This window comes from Schistocerca gregaria, unplaced genomic scaffold, assembly GCF_023897955.1.
Source record: "Schistocerca gregaria isolate iqSchGreg1 unplaced genomic scaffold, iqSchGreg1.2 ptg000528l, whole genome shotgun sequence".
In the NCBI taxonomy this organism is placed as follows: Eukaryota; Metazoa; Arthropoda; class Insecta; order Orthoptera; family Acrididae; genus Schistocerca; species Schistocerca gregaria.
Window position 1 is genome coordinate 1 of NW_026061927.1, and position 21,344 is coordinate 21,344.

At 38.9% G+C, this 21,344-nt stretch overlaps 1 long non-coding RNA gene across 1 annotated transcript in view; it reads right to left on the reverse strand.

Annotated features, from left to right (window-relative positions):
* Positions 1-5,246: 5,246 nt before the first annotated feature.
* Positions 5,247-21,344, reverse strand: part of LOC126314080 (uncharacterized) — a 100,922-nt gene continuing 84,824 nt past the window's right edge. Inside the window, exon 4 of the long non-coding RNA XR_007555582.1 lies at positions 5,247-6,937. This is a non-coding gene — a long non-coding RNA (uncharacterized LOC126314080). The remainder of the gene's footprint in view (positions 6,938-21,344) is intronic.

Consider the following 21,344-nt stretch of genomic DNA (forward strand, 5'->3'; position numbering starts at 1 on the left):
AAAAAAATCTAATGTTCTTCTTAATTTTGTTGGTTCCTTTGTTTTTCTGTACAGCATGGAGTGATTACTTCATAGCTTATCCCAGAAGCCTTATCATTAAATAATATCAGTTACATGAATATTATAATTACACATTTAAAAATGTAGTACTACCTTTCAGCTGTGTACATTTTTAAAATACAAGCAGGTATTGGTTTTATGCTGTAAATGTCTTGGTAAGCTTTCCAGTGGAACAACCATAAATCTGTGTGCAAATCAACAGCATGTAAGCAGTGTACGTATGGTGACAGCTCTTTTCATATACAGGGTGCATTAAAACAAAAAATACATACACACACTTTTCAAGTGTTTAGGAGAGAAAAAGCTTTTTCATGTGACTGCCTCTAAATTTGTTTTTTAATAGGGGGAGACGATGTTGGTATATGAAGCACTGGTTACCAGTTCAGCTGAATGCACTGTCATTAGTCACTCCATATCTCGACCATTACTAACATCTCTATCTCCTCTGACACGACAAATTCTTTGTAAATGTAGATATTTTTTACACAATATACACAATTTTTTAGGAGCAGCTTAATTTCTAATGAACCAGCTTCAAGCCCAAGCAGGCCTGAGAGTAACCACCTCAGGATAAAAGCAAGTAGCTGTACAGGACAGAAGGGTTGGAGCTTGACTAAGGTAACTCAGAAAGTACCTTTGTCCTTGATTCACATTACCTTCGCAGAGCTGAAACCATGAAAGCAGTATGATACTGCAAAAACACCAATAGAACTAGAACTCCATCACACTATTCAAAACAAAAGATGCGAAATTCTCAATTGAATCAGTATGTTGCTTCATGACATCACATTTCATTTCTGCTGGTGGCACTGAAAACCTTACTAAACAATTGAGTTGGGAACAGTTCGACCACCTGTTAATCAGTCTTGATCTCACATCTTCTGACTACCACTTTTAGTTCAACACCAATGATGATGCAAGAAAATATGAACAGTATTGGATGTCTTCACTGGTGGTATCTTTGTATGAAGAGGGCATAGAAAAGTTGGCTTACTGCTATGACAAATGTCTGAATAATGGTGGCTGTTGTGTAAAAAAAAAAAAGAGTATTTCTCAAAAACAAATTTTGGTCTGAAGAAATGTTTTCATGAGACCTTACTATTCTGGCATGCCTTGTATATTTTAATGTCTTTTGGCTCACCAATGTGGGTATAAAAGTTGAAAGAGAACATCCCACACCCTCTTCTTTACTGCAGTCACATAATGGGGATACACAAAGCCAATATGAACCTCCTGTTTCCTATCAGCAGCCATGTTTGACCATGAGGTGTGTTAAGAATGTTGTTGAATTTTCTTGATCATACACAGGGTTGTTCAGCTGCCCCTGCCATAAAGTTTTATGGAACCTTCAACATCTTCTCTTCTCCCTACATGCACACTGTTAGTCCTGAAAAAACAATGAACAGAATCTTTTTGTGTTACAAAAGAAAAATGCATTTGGGCCTGTAGCAAAAATGTATCCCCCCCCCCAAAAAAAAAGCCTACATTAAATTTCCCACAAAAAAGATCCTATTCATTTTTTATGTAGGATTAGTAGTGAGAGAATTGAAAATCTTGCCCATGACATTTGTAGGCATTGCAGGTTGCATCATCCTGTACAGATTTTTTTTATGCCAAAAGAACTAATATAAGATTTCTCTGGCTTCATAAACAGCTCAAGAAACATTTTACACCACATTAATGTATAGTTTTTGCACTTTCCTTTATCAGAAAATTGTTTCTCATTGCTTTCCTGACCACAGAAAATTCCTACACACAGCCAACTGTTTTTGTTTTCGTGGTCTTCAGTCCAAAGACTGGTTTGATGCAGCTCTCTATGCTAGTCTATCATATGCAAGCCTTCATCTACTTGAACCTGCTTACTGTATTTCCCCCCTCAACAGTTTTTCCTCCTATCACTCAAATCCCACCAATAACAAATTGATGATTCCTTGATGCATCAGGGTATGCTTATCAACCAGTTCCTTCTTTTACTCATGTTGTGCTGAAAATTTCTTTCAGTACTATGTCCCTAGTAATTTGATCTGTAACTGCATAATTATTCCATAAGCCACCTCTAGGTGCAGCGCAGAGGGTATCTAGTACCAGTAGTAGTCATCTATCCACTTATTGACTACCTCTGTAACTTAGTGTTCACTGCTGCTGCCTATCATGGGGAGGATGCAGGTTTAGATTCCCTGTACTGCCAGGGATTTTTCTGGGTGAGAGGATTGGAACAGTGTAAATTCACCCTTGTGATACCAACTGAGGAGCTACTCAAGCAAGCAGGGCTCGAGGTCAAGAAAACTGCACAGGCAGCATAGTGGTGTGATGGACATCATTGGCAAATGATGACACGGTGGCCGATGGACAGAGTTTACCTTTACTCGGTTGAGAAAGTCCCCTCATTCCTATGCGTCCAACGAATCCACACAGCACTCAACCCTCTTTGCTTTCTTTTCCGGCGTCAAGAGCTTTAGTACAATTTTTGCACATAATTTCTTCATTTCAAGTTTTTGAGAATGATTGTTTTAGGGATTGACAGCTCATCAGCAATCATTCTGACTGTCAATCTACGGTCTATAAGAACACAAGCTGCTGCACACTCCCACCTTCATGCAGACTGCTCTGACTCAAACTGAGTGTTGATGGGATTGAGTACAGCAGTAGTCCCATCTGGTGGTGATTGCAACCTGTAACATGAAGACATTATTCAACTTTTATACATATTTTCCGGACAAAACTCATATAATGGACAATCAAAAACTTCCCATTGAAGGGTGTTGCCACAGAGTAAAAGCAATGTAGCATGACTCCATTGTGATTACAGAAGCACTGACATGTAAGCAATGTGTGGCATTTGTGCCTTTCTGAAGTGCATGTAGTAAATGTAGAAATTGGAACTATGGCAGTGTTATTACCAAATATGTCCAAACAGGATCACATACTGTTGTTCTTTTCTCAACTGCTGGAGGGCAAACACTGGTAGACATCCATCATACATTGAAGAATGTGTATGAAGCAGCAATTGTATTGAAAACCACCATTGTGCAATGGTGCATCAAGTTGGATAATACACATCCCCATAATGCAGACACCAGCTAAAGTGGGAGACACTCGAGTAGCCACCCTACAGTCCTGATCTCTACCTGTGTGCTTATCATGCCTTTGTTTGTGATGTGATGTCATAAAGCAACATAATGATTCACTTGAGAATTTCACATCTCTTGTTTTGAAGGATCAATGACTCCTGTTGCAAGAGGGTGTGCAGCAAGCAGTGATGGACTTCTTGACAAAGCACGACATAGTGTTCTACAAATGGGCATCTTCAACCTGGTGCACTGGTAGGATTGCCTCAGTTCTCATCATAACTTTACCCGATTGGCATATGAGGGGTGGCTGAAAAGTTTCTAGCCCCAGATAGTTACTGTAATGTCTCACACAAACACCACCACCACCTACTTTTATGGTGACACTTTATGGGTACGCAAGTCAAATGTCGCAGCTCCACCTTCATTAGTGTAGCCACTAAGATGCATTGTATACTGTAGTGTAAGCAAAGTGGTGGATATTGGCAGAATCAAGAACAGTGTAGTGGTTGAATACCTTCATTTAAAGGGAATGATGTCCAAGGAAATTGTGGAGGACACGCAGAATACACTTACGAACAGTGTTCTGTCGTGTGCAACAGAGAAAAACTGGGCGTCTGACTTCAAACACAGAAGAATGCATGCGAGAGAAGCACCAAGGAACGGAGAGCCTCCCACTCATGAAACAGAGACTACAATTCACGATACAGTTTTGCAGGACATTGAAACCACATTTGGAATCTCCCATGGGTGTGCTCATGACACTGTTGTGGATATTTTGGGAATGCTGAAAGTTTCATCTCAGTGGGTCCACAAAGACTCGAGTGCAGGTGAGATACAGGAAGACGTGCAGTGTTGTGAAGAAATCATCCGCCAATTTGAAGTGAATGAAGATGGATTTCTTGCAAGGTATGTCACAATAGATAAAATGTGTGTTCACCACTTTGATCCTGAGACAGAACAATGAAAACATCCTTCACACAAAATATTCCACATGCAAAAGTCAGCTGGTACGGTGATGGCACTGGTCTTCTGTAGTGCAAATGGGGGTAATTATGGTGGATTACTTGCTAAAGGTTGCTACTATCAATGCTTTATACTGTTACATCCTCCTGTGCCATTTGAGAGAAGAGATAAAGAAAACAAGGTGTGGAAAATTGGCTCACTAAAATCTTTAGCATCAGGACAATGCACCGGTGCACAAAGACCTTGCAACATTGGAAACTCTGCGTGACTGCGGGTTCGAATTCTTACATCACCTGCCATATTCTCCAGATCTGACTGTTTCAGACTTTTTCCTTTTCTCAAACCTAAAAAAATACCTCAAAGGATGATGATGCAGTGACTGATGCTTTGTTCGACTTGAAATCAAAGACCTTTTATTTGAATGGTTTGCAGAAGTTATCTGAGCATGCCTTCAAGTCTATTAGTGTACACAGGTATTATATAGACAAATGAATTGATTTTATGAAATTTCTGTCATTCTTTATTTGTTAGGGTAGAAGCTTTTCGACCCCTCCTCGTACAGCTTTCAAATGGAAATGTTTTGATCATCCCTCGTAATTTCCTCCACATCTCCTGATTCAACTTGACTACATTCCTTTAACCTTGTCTTATGTTCGATCTTAGAACTGCTCTTTAACACACTATCCATTCCATTGTCTGCCTCCTTAGCTGTACCAGACAACTAACTGCCATTTGGCAGACCTGGGTTCGATTGCTGGTACTGCCAGCGATTTTTCCTTGGTGGGGGGTGACTGGTACAGAATGCACTCAGTCTTGTGAGGCTAGCTGAGGAGCTGCTTGACTGATTAGAAGTGGCTCCACAGTCAAAAAATGCCAGGAGAGAGGTGTGCTGACCAGTTGCCCCTCCATGCTGCATCACATTACACCACTGGCAGGGGGCAACATGGTGGTTGGTGGAATTTTACCATTTTAAAACAACCAACAGAAATTCCAGGTAGGAATGTCAACAATGTATGATTTTTATCCCTTCCATTCCATTCAACTTATCTTCCAAGTCCTTTCCTGCCTCTGAAATCATCAGCTAATCTCAAGAGCTATATTATTTCTCTCTAAGCATTATTTCCTATGTTCTTCTAAGAGTCCTGTTCCTCACTCCAAACAACAAGAAGTTATTGAAATGATGTAATTAAAGCTGTAACATTTTGTTGTCAGAACTGTCTGAAGTGTAACGTTGGGATATGACACTGTAGAATAGAGTTCTAATGACATTTGTTGCATAACCTAGAAAACAGTATTAACAATCATTGACATGATCTGAAGTATTTTGTGGCTCAGCTCACCATCCAAATATATTTACCACTACAATTCATTGTGGGCTCTAGGTCATATAGTTTCAGTTAATATCTTGACTTGCACATGAAAGAACATTTAGTTTTTGCTAAGCCCAATTCTCCAAATGTAATCAACAATTAACAACACATTTCTAAAGCTTTGGCAACTGGGTAAAAAGAGTCACTTTTAAATGGACACTGATTTCAAAGTTGCAGAATTGTAAAAACAAATTACAGTTCATGATATACACTGAGTTCACATTACTCAGTCCAACAGATAAAACTGCACTTGGTTCCATGTGACATCAAGTCACTAAAACTATTGAGAAAGTTAACAAAGATAGCACAACTCAAGTCACTGGTGCAAAGCATCGAAGACACATTTTTACAATATTAACTTCAGGAACTGTTCTGGTCTTTATGAAAAATTATAACAGTTTCTATTTGACAGAGAAGTGATATGACGCATTTTCATAACCGCATAATTTCAAATTGTGAAACATGCCATTTTACAGTTGAAGAAAAAAATGAAATTTATAATGTAATGAATATTCTCAAACATCAAAGAAAATGAAAGAAATTTCAAACAAATTATCACAAACAAAATATCAATCCAAAAGGCTTCCATTTTTGAACAGCAGGTTTGCAATTATTGCTGCAAAATGAATTGAATCAGATACTTCGTTAACCAGAATATTTATCATAATCTACTACTGAACAGAAGTCTCTGTGAGACTGTTTTTACCTTATTGAGAGTTTTGCTCACTTTTCAATCTCCTTCATAGAATCTTCTCTTCTTAATCATCAAGAAAGCAACAAAACTGGAGACATGTAAATCACTAAACCATCTTCATTATTATTTCAGCTTCTGATGTTGCTGCTGGGAAAAGATGCATCTCAGCTCACCAAGTGTTCATCATCAGGCTGAAAACTCATCTGAAGCAAAACGGAAAAGTTTGAAGAAGTTGTCACAGTTTTCATAACAATGAAAAAAATTCCTTCCACAAATCAGATTTCATCTTAAAAAGTTCTTCTCTTCTTGCTTGAGAAAGTACTTTAACTACACACATTCTTCAAACATCAAATCCCTATCTACAAGAAATTCATATCAAGAAATCACTTCTACAAATTCTGAAAATGAGCTCTGTTTCACTGTCAGTGAAAATGGTTTGAAAGTCCTGTGGACACTTTCTTCAAAGTCAAATCATTTTTCAACATAGTTTAAACTGTGCTGCAAGTAAACTGACATTTTGTTGTGGTTTGCCTACTTTGTTGTCCTCAGTGTCGACATACTTGCTGAAAACATAGGGGGTGGATGTGCAGTACTGTCTACTGTAAATGATGTAGCCGACAGATGCACAGTCTTCTACTTCCACAGTCTTCTACTTTCACTTTTCACAACCTCCCAATAATACATGGTTATATATGGGCAGTGCATAACTTCCCATAAGCCTCATTACTAGTTTCCAGGCAAACATCCACATACTGCTACAATAGTATGCTGTTGAACACCTACAAGCAATAAAAACATAACCAAATAATTCATAGTTCTTTTGAAATAATCAGGTACATATGAAACAGACACTGTCATTGCTTTAACACATGGCCTCTTACTGTACCACTTACATCACTGTTAAGGTGATGCATCGTGGTTATTCTAACCAACACAGCTTCCTCGTCTGAAACTTGGCCATGGACTGACTGTCTCATGACTCTTATGTATCACCACGATAATTGGTACTGAAATTACACATTCCTCAAAGTTAAATTTACAGAAATTGCGATTAAAATTTAATTTAATCAGTTAAGTGAATACCTTTAAAAATTCCTACTTTTTAAGAGATTCTTCTACTACAAGAGTTAGGCCGAATTATTTGTTTTAATCATGAAATTCACAAATATAGTTTATCAATCAATACTTTTGTCATATCTGTTAATTAACACAGAATTAATTAAGGGCTGGCTTTGCTAACATGTTTCCAACTAGAGCCAAATAGATACTTTACGAATACTAGCATTTCATATTCCAAATGTTTGCAATTATTACAAGATTTATATTTGTTTATAAGTCAACAATAGAATTATGGGATTCAAGTTACATAAAAATGACTGATTTTGCCCTATAATAAAAGAGACTAACTAGGAAGACTCAATATAAATTAGAAAATCAATTACATACACAAAATTCGACCTGGTGTTAAATTCTTTAAAACTGAAGGCCAACCTATCTCTTTTATGAAAATGCAGATTATATTCACAAATGACAATAGTAATTAGTTGAAAGTGAAAAAACGAATTTTAAGGAGGCATATGACAAGCAGAAAATGGTATAACAGGTGTAGGATTCGTTATGAATAGGAAGGTAGGGCAGAGGGTGTGTTACTGTGAACAGTTCAGTGACTGAGTTGTTCTAATCAGAATCGACAGCAGACCAACACCGACAATGATAATTCAGGTATACGTGCCGACGTCGCAAGCTGAAGATGAACAGATAGAGAAAGTGTATGAGGATATTGAAAGGGTAATGCAGTATGTAAAGGGGGACAAAAATCTAATAGTCATGGGCGACTGGAATGCAGTTGTAGGGGAAGGAGTAGAAGAAAAGGTTACAGGAGAATATGGGCTTGGGGCAAGGAATGAAAGAGGAGAAAGACTAATTGAGTTCTGTACCAAGTTTCAGCTAGTAATAACGAATACCCTGTTCAAGAATCACAAGAGGAGGAGGTATACTTGGAAAAGGCCGGGAGATACGTGAAGATTTCAATTAGATTACATCATGGTCAGACAGAGATTCCGAAATCAGATACTGGATTGTAAGGCGTACCAAGGAACAGATATAGACTCAGATCACAATATAGTAGTGATGAAGAGTAGGCTGAAGTTCAAGACATTAGTCAGGAAGAATCGATATGCTAAGAAGTGGGATACGGAAGTTCTAAGGAATGACGAGATACGTTTGAAGTTCTCTAACGCTATAGATACAGCAATAAGGAATAGCGCAGTAGGCAACACAGTTGAAGAGGAATGGATGTCTCTAAATAGGGCCATCACAGAAGTTGTGAAGGAAAACATAGGTACAAAGAAGGTAGCTGCGAAGAAACCATGGGTAACAGATGGTGGTGGTGGTTAGTGTTTAACGCCCCGTCGACAACAAGGTCATTAGGGACGGAGTGGAAGCTCAGGTTAGGGAAGGATTGGGAAGGAAATCGGCCGTGCCCTTTCAAAGGAACCATCCTGGCATCTGCCTGAAACGATTTAGGGAAATCACAGATAACCTAAATCAGGATGGCTGGAGACGGGATTGAACCGTCGTCCTCCTGAATGCGAGTTCAGTGTGCTAACCAATGCATGGGTAACAGAAGAAATACTTCAGTTGATTGATGAAAGAAGGTAGTACAAACATGTTCCAGGAAAATCAGGAATACAGAAATACAAGTCGCTGAGGAATAAAATAAATAGGAAGTGCAGGGAAGCTAAGACGAAATGGCTGCAGGAAAAATGTGAAGACATCGAAAAAGATAGGATTGTCAGAAGGACAGACTCAGCATACAGAAAAGTCAAAGCAACCTTTGGTGATATTAAAAGCAACGGTGGTAACATTAAGAGTGCAACGGGAATTCCACTGTTAAATGCAGAGGAGAGAGCAGATAGGTGGAAAGAATACATTGAAAGCCTCTATGAGGGTGAAGATTTGTCTGATGTGATAGAAGAAGAAACAGGAGTCGATTTAGAAGAGATAGGGGATCCAGTATTAGAATCGGAATTTAAAAGAGCTTTGGAGGACTTACGGTCAAATAAGGCAGAAGGGATAGATAACATTCCATCAGAATTTCTAAAATCATTAGGGGAAGTGGCAACAAAACGACTATTCACCTTGGTGTGTAGAATATATGAGTCTCGCGACGTACCATCTGACTTTCGGAAAAGCATCATCCACACAATTCCAAAGACGGCAAGAGCTGACAAGTGCGAGAATTATCGCACAATCAGCGTAACAGCTCATGCATCAAAGTTGCTTGCAAGAATAATATACAGAAGAATGGAAAAGAAAGTTGAGAATCTGCTAGGTGACGATCAGTTTGGCTTTAGGAAAAGTAAAGGCACGAGAGAGGCAATTCTGACGTTACAGCTAATAATGGAAGCAAGGCTAAAGAAAAATCAAAACACATTCATAGGATTTGTCGACCTGGAAAAAGTGTTCGACAATATAAAATGGTGCAAGCTGTTCAAGAATCTGAAAAAAGTAGGGGTAAGCTATAGGGAGAGAAGGGTCATATACAATATGTAAAACAACCAAGAAGGAATAATAAGAGTGGATGATCAAGAACGAAGTGCCCGTATTAAGAAGGGAGTAAGACAAGGCTGTAGCCTTTCGCCCCTACTCTTCAATCTGTACATCAAGGAAGCAATGATGGAAATAAAAGAAAGGTTCAGGAGTGGAATTAAAATACAAGGTGATAGGATATCAATGATATGATTCGCTGATGACATTGCTATCCTGAGTGAAAGTGAAGAAGAATTAAATGATCTGCTGAACGGAATGAACAGTCTAATGAGCAAACAGTATGGTTTGAGAGTAAATCGGAGAAAGACGAAGGTAATGAGAAATAGTAGAAATGAGAACAGCGAGAAACTTAACATCAGGATTGATGGTCACGAAGTCAATGAAGTTAAGGAATTCTGCTACCTAGGCAGTAAAATAATCAATGACGGACGGAGCAAGGAGAACATCAAAAGCAGACTCGCTATGGTAAAAAAGGCATTTCTGGCCTAGAGAAGTCTACTAATGTCAAATACCGGCCTTAATTTCAGGAAAAAATTTCTGAGGATGTACGTCTGGAGTACAGCATTGTATGGTAGTGAAACATGGACTGTGGGAAAACCGGAACAGAAGAGAATTGAAGCATTTGAAATGTGGTGCTATAGACAAATGTTGAAAATTAGGTGGACTGATAAGTTAAGGAATGAGGAGATTCTACACAGAATTGGAGAGGAAAGGAATATGTGGAAAACACTGATAAGGAGAAGTGACAGGATGATAGGACATCTGCTAAGACATGAGGGAATGACTTCCATGGTACTAGAGGGAGCTCTAGAGGAAAAAAACTGTAGAGGAAGACAGACATTGGAATATGTCAAGCAAATAATTGAGGATGTAGGTTGCAAGTGCTACTCTGAGATGAAGATGTTAGCACAGGAAAGGTATTCGTGGCGGGCCGCATCAAACCAGTCAGTAGACTGATGACGAAAAAAAAAAAATAAATAAATAAATAAATAAAAATAAAAATAAAAAAAAATGACAAAACAAGGGGGAAGTAAAAATAATCCCAGCTTCCTTAGTCACAACTTCTCTTTTGATACAATCTTCCTTTACTGGCAACAAGACGACTAAAGCTGCCACAGAGGAAGGAAACTGCACAAACCTATTCAATTTATCCAGCAGATAATTACAAAGCAGTGTCACAATTGCCCTCTGATGAGTGATGACCCTGCTGTAAAGAAGAAACACATAACCACGATTCATGATTCAAATACATTACTCCACAGTTAAATTGGAGAACATAAGTGATAAGGGTAACAATCAAAAGAAGCACCCAGCAAAACAAAAGAGTCTTTCCTAATAACTCTGTTAGTCAGAATGTTTGGAGTGGTGGTCCCCATTCAACAAAATCACACTTGATGGTAGAACAAACATAGCAGTCATGAAACGGAATCTCCCTGCTGAGAAAGAAGAAATATGTACCACAAGTTCTGCAATGCATTGATTATTTTTAGTGACCATTGGAATTAAATTTTTTAAAATATAAAGCAAAAGAAGGAGATACCTAAAATAGAAGATTTATCAAATTCCGAACAGCCATTATTCAGTAAGGTGCATGTGGTGCATCATCTGCAAAAAAACCCATTGATTGTATAACCTGCTTTGAGGCCATACCACCAGATGACCCTGCCGTAAAGAACAAACTCTTAACCAAATTTCACAGTTCAAATCCGTTACTCCACTGTGAAATTGATAAATATAAGTGATAAGGGTATCAGTCAAAAGAAGCACCTAGCAAAAGAAAGAAGTCTTTCCTTATAAATCCAATTCTCGGAGTGGTGGTTCCTATCCAACAAAATCACACTTGATGGTAGAACAAACGTAGTCATGAAACGAAAACTCCCTATTGAGAGGGAAGAAACATGTACCACAATTGGTGCAGCACACTGATTATTTTTAGTTACCATTCCAATAACATTTTTAAAAATATAATGCAAATGAAGGAGATTCCAAAACAAGAAGATTTATCAAATTCCGAACAATTGGTGTTCAGTAAGGTGCATGTGATGTAAAATGGCACCTAAAACCCATTGAATGGGGAGTCGGCTTTCTGGCCATAAAACCAGATGACCCTGCAGTAAACAACAAACACATAAAACCACTTCAAGATTCAAATACATTAATCCATTGTGAAATTGGTGAATATAAGTGAAAAAGATAACAATCAAAAGAAGCACCTAGCAAAAGGAAAAAAAATCTATCTAATAACTACAATCGTCAGAACGCTCGGAGTGCTGATTCCCATCCAACAAAATCACACTCGATGTTTGAACAAACATAGCAGTCATGAAACAGAATCTCCCAGTTGAGAAGTACAAAACAAGTACTACAATCTGTTTAGCACACTGTCTATTTTTTGTGACCATTGAAATAAGATTTTTAAAAATATAAAGCATATGAAGGAGATACCAAAACAAGAAGATTTTTCATATTCTGAACATCCTGTGTTCAGTAAGGTGCATGTATTGTCCAATCTGCAGCAAAAACCCATTGAATGGAGAATCTGCTTTCTGGCCATACATCCAGATGATGCTGCTGTAAGCAACAAACATTTACCCACATTTCACGATCCAAATAAATTACTCCACTGTGAAATTGATGAATATAAGTGATAAAGGTATCAATCAAAGGAAGCACCTAGCAAAAGAAAGAAGTATTTCTAGTAACTCCAATCGTCAGAACGCTTGGAGTGGTGACTCTCATCCAACAAAATCACACACGATATCTGAACAAACATAGCAGTCATGAAACGGAACCTCCCTGTCGAGAGGGAAAAAACATGTACTACAATTTGTGCAGCACATTGTCTATTTTTAGTGACCATTGAAATAAGATTTTTAAAAATATAAAGCAAATGAAGGAGATACCAAAACAAGAAGATGTATCAAATTCTGAACAACCGGTGTTCAGTAAGTTGCATGTGGTGTCCAATCTGCACCAAAAACCGATTGAATGAAGAATCTCCTTTCTGGCCATACAACCAGATGACCCTGCTGTAAACAAAAAACACATAACCACATTTAACAATTCAAATATATTATTCCACTGTGAAATTGATGAATATATGTGATAAGGGGAAGAATCAAAATAAGCACCTAGCAAAAAAAAAAAAAAGTCTTTCTAATAATTCCAATAGTCAGAATGCTCGGAGTGGTGGTTCCCATCCAACAAAATCACACTCGATGGTTGAACAAACATAGCAGTCATTAAACGGAATCTCCCTTATGAGAGGTATGAAACATGTACCATAATTTGTGCAGCACATTGTTTATTTTTAATCACCAATGAAATAAGATATTTGAAAATACAAAGCAAATGAAGGTGCTAGCTAAACAAGACAATTTATCGATTTCCGAACATTCGTTATTCAGTAAAGTGCATATGGTGTCCAATCTGCACCAAAAGACCATTGAATAGAGAATCTGCTTACTGGCCATACAACCAGATTAACTGGCTGTAAACAACAAACATTTACCCACATTTCACGAATCAAATACATTACTCCACTGTGAATTTGATGAATATAAGTGCCAAAGGTATCACTCAAACGAAGCACCTAGCAAAACAAAAAAGTATTTCTAATAACTCCAATCGTCAGAACGCTCAGAGTGGTAATTCCCATCCAACAAAATCATACTCGATGTTTGAACAAACATAGCAGTCAGGAAACAGAATCTCTCTGTTGAGAGGGAAGAAACATGTACTACAATTTGTGCAGCACATTGATTATTTTTAGTCACCATTGCAACAAGATTATTAAAAAATAATGCAAATGGAGGAAATACCTAAACAAGAATATTTCTAAAATTCCGAACATCCGTTTTCAGTAAGGTACATGTGGTTTCCCATCTGCAACAAAAACCATTGATCAGATAATCTGCTTTGTGGCCATAACACCAGATTACCCTACCATAAGGTACAGATTCTTAACCACATTTCACGATTCAAATACATTACTCCACTGTGAATTTGATGAATTAAAGTGATAAGGGTAACAATCAAAAGAAGCACAAAGCAAAAGAAAGAAATCATTCCTAATAACACTAATACTCAGGATGCTCAGAGTGGTGGTTCCCATCCAACAAAATCACACTCGATGGTAGAACAAACGTAGTAATGAAACGAAAACACCCTATTGAGAGGGAATAAACATGTACCACAATTTGTGCAGCGCATTGATTATTTTTAGTGACCACTGGAATAACATTTTTACAAATATAAAACAAATGAAGGAGATACTTAAACAAGAAGATTTATCAAATACCAAACATTCGTTATTCAGTAACGGGCATGTGGTGTCCAATCTGCACCAAAAACCCATTGAATGGAGAATCTGTTTTCTGGCCATACAAGCAGATAACGCTGATGTAAACAACAACTATTTAACCGCATTTCTCGATTCAAATACATTACTCGACTGAGAAATTGATGAATATAAGTGTTAAGGGTAACAAACAAAACAGGCACTTAGCAAAAGAAAGAAGTCTTTCCTAATAACTCCAATATTCAGAATGCTCGGAGTGGTGGTTCCCATCCAATAAAATCACACTCGATGGTAGAAATAATATAGCCGTCATGAAACGGAATCTCCCTGCTGAGAGGGAAGAAACATGTACCACAATTTGTGCAGCACATTGATTATTTTTAGTGACCATTGCAATTAGATTTTTAAAAATATAAAGCAAATGACGGAGATACCTAAACAAGAAGATTTATCAAATTCTTAACATTCGATATTCTGTTAAGTGCATGTTGTGTCCAACCTGAACCAAAAAAACCCATTGAATGGAAAATCTGCTTTCTGGACATACAACCAGATGACCCTCCTGTAAACATCAAACATTTACCCACATTTAACGATTCAAATAAATTACTCCACTGTGAAATTGATGAATATATATGATAAAAGTATCAATCAAAGGAAGCACCTAGCAAAACAATGAAGTCGAATGGTCAGATGCTCGGAGTGGTGGTTCCCATCCAACAAAATCACACTCGATGGAAGAACAAATATAACAGTCATGAAACGGAATCTCTCTGCTGTGAGGGAAAAAACATGTACCACAGTTTGTGCAGCACATTGATTATTTTTAGAGACCATTGCAACAAGATTTTTTAAAAAACAAAGCAAATGAAGGAGATACGTAAACTAGAATATTTCTCAATTTCCGAACATCCATTTTCAGTAAGGTGCATGTGGTGTCCCATCTGCACCAAAACCGATTGATTGTATAATCTGCTTTGTGGCCTTAACACCTGATTACCCTGCCGTAAAGTACAGATTCCTAACCACATTTCACGAATAAAATACATTACTCCACTGTGAAATTGATGAATATAAGTGATAAGGGTAACAATCAAAGGAAGCACCTAGCAAAAGAAAACAGTATTTCTAATAACTCCAATCGTCAGAATGCTCGGAGTGGTGATTCCCATCCAACAAAATCACACTCGATGTTAGAACAAATTTAGCAGTCATGAAACAGAATCTCCCTGTTGAGAGGAAAGAAACATTTACTACAATTTATGCAGCACGTTGATTATTTTTAGGTCCCATAGGAATAACATTTTTAAAAATATAAAGCAAATGAAGGATATACCTAAAATCGAAGATATATCAAATTCCGAACATTCGTTATTCAGTAAAGTGCATGTGGTGTCCAATCTGCACCAAAAACCCTTTGAATGGAGAATCTGCTTTCTGGCCATACAACCAGATGACCCTGCTGTAAACAACAAACACATAAACCCACTTCAAGATTCAAATACATAAATCCACTGTGAAATTGATGAATATAAGTGAAAGAGGTATCAAAGGAAGTACCTAGCAAAAGAAAAACGTTTTTCTAATAACTCCAATAGTCAGAATGATCGGAGTGGTGGTTCCCATCTAACAAAATCTCACTCGATGTTTGAACAAACATAGCAGTCATGAAACAGAATCTCCCTGATGAGAGATACGAAACATGTACCAAAATTTCCGCACAACATTGATTATTATTAATGACAATTGAAATAAGATTTTTAAAATATAAAGAAAATGAAGGAGATACCTAAACAAGAAGAGCTATCAATTTCTGAACATTCGATATTTAGTGAAGTGCATGTGGTGTCCAATCTGAACCAAAACCCATTCAATGGGGAATCTGCTTTCTGGCCATACAACCAGATGACCCTGCTGTAAACAACAAACACATAAACCCACTTCACGATTCAAATACATTAATCCATTGTGGAAGTGGTGAATATAAGTAAAAAGAAGCACCTACCAAAAGAAAAAAAAAATCTTTCTAATAACTCCAATCGTCATAATGCTCGGAGCGGTGATTCCCATGCAACAAAATCACACTCGATGTTTGAACTAACATAGCAGTCATGAAACGGTATCTCCCTGGTGAGAAGTACGAAACATGTACTACAATTTGTGCAGCATATTGTCTATTTTTAGTGACCATTGAAATAAGATTTTTAAAAATATAAAGCAAATGAAGGAGATACCAAAACAAAATTATTTATCAAATTCTGAGCATCCTGTGTTCAGTAAGGTGCATGTGGTGTCCAATCTGCACTACAAACTGATTGAATGCAGAATCTGCTTTCTGGCCGTACAACCAGGTGACCCTGATGTAAACAAAAAACAAATAACCACATTTCACGATTCAAATATATTATTCCACTGTGTAATTGATGAATATATACGATAAGGGTAACAATCAAATCAAGCACGTAGGAAAACAATGAAGTTTTTCCTAATAAACTCCAACATTGAGGATGCTTGGCGTGGTGGTTCCCATCCAACAAAATCACACTCGATGTTTGAACAAACATAGCAGTCATGAAACAGAATCTCGCTGTTGAGAGGGAAGAAACATATCCCACAATTTGGGCAGCACATTGTTTATTTTTAGTGACCATTGCAATAAGATTTTTACAAATATAAAGCAAATGAAGGAGATACCAAACTAAGAAGATTTATCAAATTCTGAACATTAGATTTTCAGTAAAGTGCATGTGGTGTCCAATCTGCAGCAAAAACCCATTGAATGGAGAATCTGCTTTCTGACCATACAACCAGATGACCCTGCTGTAAACAACAAACATTTACCCACATTTCACGATTCAAATAAATTACTCAACTGTGAAATTGATGAATATAAGTGATAAGGGGAAGAATCAAACTAAGCACCTAGCAAAACAATGAATTCTTTCATAAAAACTCGAATATATAGGATGGTAGGAGTGGTGGTTCCCATCCAACAAAATCAAACTCTATGGTAGAACAAATACAGCCATTATGAAATGGAATCTCCCTGCTGAGAGGGAAGAAACATGTACCAAAATTTGTGCAGCACATTGATTATTTTTAGTGACCATTGCAAAAAGATTTTTAAAAATTTAAATCAATTAAAAGAGACACAAAAAAAGAAGATTTATCAAATTCCGAACATTCGTTATTCAGTAAAATGCATGTGGTGCCCAATCTGCACCAAAAACCCATTGAATGGAGAATCTGCTTTGTGGCCATACAATCAGATGACCCTGCTGTAAACAACAAACATTTACGAACATTTCACGAATAAAATGCACCACTCCCCTGTGAAATTGATGAATATAAGTGATAAAGGTATCAAAGGAAGAACCTAGCGAATGAAAAAAGTCTTTCTAATAATTCCAATCATCAGAATGCTCGGAGTGGTGATTCCCATCCAACAAAATCACACTCAATGTTAGAACAAACATAGCAGTAATGAAACGGAATCTCTCTGTTGAGAGGGAAGAAACATGTACTACAATTTGTGCAGCACAATATCTATTTTTAGTGACCACTGAAATAAGATTTTAAAAAATATAAAGCATATGAAGGAGATACCAAAACAATAAGATTTATCAGATCCGAACATTCGGTGTTCAGTAAAATGCATCTGGTGTCCAATATGCACCAAAAACCCATTGAATGGGAAATCTGCTTTCTGGCCATACAACCAGAAGACCCTGCTCTAAACAAAAAACACATAAACCCACCTCACGATTCAAATACATTAATCCACTGTGGAATTGGTGAATATAAGTGACAAAGGGATCAATCAAAGGAAGCACCTAGCAAAAGAAAAAAGTACTTCTAATAAATCCAATCGTCAGAATGCTCAGAGTGGTGCTTCCCATCCAACAAAATCACATTCGATGTTTGAACAAACATAGCAGTCATGAAACCGAATGTCCCTGTTGAGAGGGATGAAACATGTACCACAATTTGTGCAGCACATTGATTATTTTTAGTGACCATTGCAATAAAATTTTTAAAAATATCAAGCAAATGAAGGAGATACCTAAAAGCAAATGAAGGAGATACCTAAACATGAAGATTTATCAAATTCTGAACATTCGATATTCAGTAAAGTGCATGTGGTATCCAATATGCAACAAAATCCCATTGAGTGGAAAATCTGCTTTCTGGCCATACATCCAGATGATGCAGCAGGTTAACTACTGAATTGGGGTGTTGTGGTTCCAGATTGTGACTAGAATTTTGAGGTGTTGGTGGGAGTAGAGCTGGAAGCGGGAGATTGAGTAGATGGGAGAGACTGGGTCTGTGTGCAATGAGCGGAGGTAGTTAACCTTTCCTCCAAACCCCTCTCCCAATCCGAAACCTCTGTCCTATCCAAAGGCCTCACCTGCAGCCCCACTCCCAGGTTCAACCAAACTGCCCTTGTCAAAGATTTACTGTCCCACACTCGTAGTCTCTGCTGGAAATATCACTTTGCCATGAAGAAAAATAATCCTGTTCCCACTCCTAATGATCCAACTCCCCAGGACACTATCCAAATTGAACCCTGCCTGCAACAGTTCCGTCCTCCATCACAGCGGGACCCACCTCCTCTTCCTCAAAATCACCCTCTCCAAACCTTCCAGGAATTTCTCACTTCCAGCCTTGCCTCTCATTCTTTCTTGAAAAACCTTAATCCTACTCCCATCATCACCACAGCCGAAGCCCAGGCTATCCGTGATCTGAAAGCTGACCCATCCATCATCATTCTTCCAGCTGACAAGGGTTCCACGACCGTGGTACTTGATCGTCGGGAGTATGTGGCTGAGGGACTGCGTCAGCTTTCAGACTACTCTACATACAAAGTTTGCCAAGGTAATCCCATTCCTGATGTCCAGGCGGAGATTCAAGGAATCCTCAGAACCTTAGGCCCCCTACAAAACCTTTCACCTGACTCCATCAAACTCCTGACCCCACCGACACCTCGCACTCCTACCTTCTACCTACTTCCTAAAATTCACAAACCCAAACATCCTGGCCACCCCATTGTAGCTGGTTACCAAGCCCCTACAGAACGTATCTCAGCCTACGTAGATCAACACCTTCAACGCATTACATGCAGTCTCCCATCCTTCATCAAAGACACCAACACTTTCTCGAACGCCTGGAATCCGTACCCAGTCTGTTACCCCCAGAAACCATCCTTGTAACCATTGATGCCACTTCCCCATACACGAATATCCCGCACTTCCAGGGCCTCGCTGCAATGGAGCACTTCCTTTCACGCTGATCACCTGCCACCCTACCTAAAACCTCTTTCCTCGTCACCTTAGTCAGCTACATCCTGACCCACAACTTCTTCACTTTTGAAGGCCAGACATACCAACAATTAAAGGGAACAGCCATGGGTACCAGGATGGCCCCCTCGTATGCCAACCTATTTATGGGTTGCTTAGCGGAAGCCTTCTTGGTTACCCAAGCCTGCCAACCCAAAGTTTGGTACAGATTTATTGATGACATCTTCATGATCTGGACTCACAGTGAAGAACAACTCCAGAATTTCCTCTCCAACCTCAACTCCTTTGGTTCCATCAGATTCACCTGGTCCTACTCTAAATCCCATGCCACTTTCCTAGATGTTGACCTCCCTCTGTCCAATGGCCGGCTTCACACATCCGTCCACATCAAACCCACCAACAAGCAACAGTACTTCCATTATGACAGCTGCCACACATTCCATATCAAACGGTCCCTTCCCTACAGCCTAGGCCTTTGTGGCAAACGAATCTGCTCCAGTCCTGAATCCCTCGACCATTACACCAACAACCTGAAAACAGCTTTCGCATCCCGCAACTACCCTCCCAACCTGGTACAGAAGCAGATAACCAGAGCCACTTCCTCATCCCCTCAAACCCAGAACCTCTCACAGAAGAACCCCAAAAGTGCCCCACTTGTGACAGAATATTTCCCGGTACTGGATCAGACCTCGAATGTGGCTCTGCAGCAGGGATACGACTTCCTAAAATCCTGCACCGAAATGAGATCCATCCTTCATGAAATCCTCCCCACTCCACCAAGAGTGTCTTTCCGCTGTCCACATAACTTTCGTAACCTCTTGGTTCATCCCCATGAAGTCCCCAAACCACCTTCCCTACCCTCTGGCTCCTACCCTTGCAACCGCCCCCGATGTAAAACCTGTCCTAGGCACCATCCCACCACCACCTACTCCAGTCCTGTAACCCGGAAGGTGTACACGATCAAGGGGAGAGCCACGTGTGAAAGCACCCACGTGATTTACCAACTGACCTGCCTGCACTGTGACACTTTCTATGTGGGAATGACCAGCAACAAACTGTCCATTGGCATGAATGGACACAGGCAGACAGTGTTTGTTGGTAATGAGGATCACCCTGTGGCTAAACATGCCTTGATGCACGGCCAGCACATCTTGGCACAGTGTTACACTGTCCGAGTTATCTGGATACTTCCCACCAACAACAACCTATCCGAACTCCGGAGATGGGAACTCGCCCTTCAGTATATCCTCTCTTCTCGATATCCACCAGGCCTCAACCTCCACTAATTTCAAGTTGCCGCCGCTCATACCTCACCTGTCTTTCAACAACTTCTTTGCCTCTGTACTTCCGCCTCGACTGACATTTCTGCCCTTACTCTTTGCCTTTAAATATGTCTGCTTGTGTCTGTGTATGTGCGGATGGATGTGTGTGTGTGTGTGTGTGTGTGTGTGTGTGTATGTGTGTGTGTGTGTGTGTGTGTGTGTGTGTGAGAGAGAGAGTGTACACCTGTCCATTTTTCCCCTAAGGGAAGTCTTTCCGCTCCCGGGATTGGAATGACTCCTTACCCTCTCCCTTAAAACCCACATCATTTCGTCTTTCCCTCTCCTTCCTGAAGAAGCAAACATCGGTTGCTAAAGCTAGTAATTCTGTGTGTGTGTGATTGTGTGTTTTGTTCATTGTGCCTGTCTGCCGGCACTTTCCCACTTGGTAAGTCTTGGAATCTTTGTTTTAATATATTTTTCCCATGTGGAAGTTTCTTTCTATTTTATTTACTCTAATGTGAAATTGATGAATATAAGTGTTAAGGGTAACAATCAAAACAAGCACTTAGCAAAACAATGAATTCTTTCCTAAAAACTCCAATATTAAGGATGCTCGGAGTGGTGGTTCCCGTCCAACAAAATCACACTCTTTGGTAGAACAAATATAGCAGTTATGAAACGGAATCTCCCTGCTGAGAGGGAAAAAATATGTACCACAATTTGTGCACCACACTGATTATTTTTAGTGACCATTGCAATAAGATTTTTAAAAATT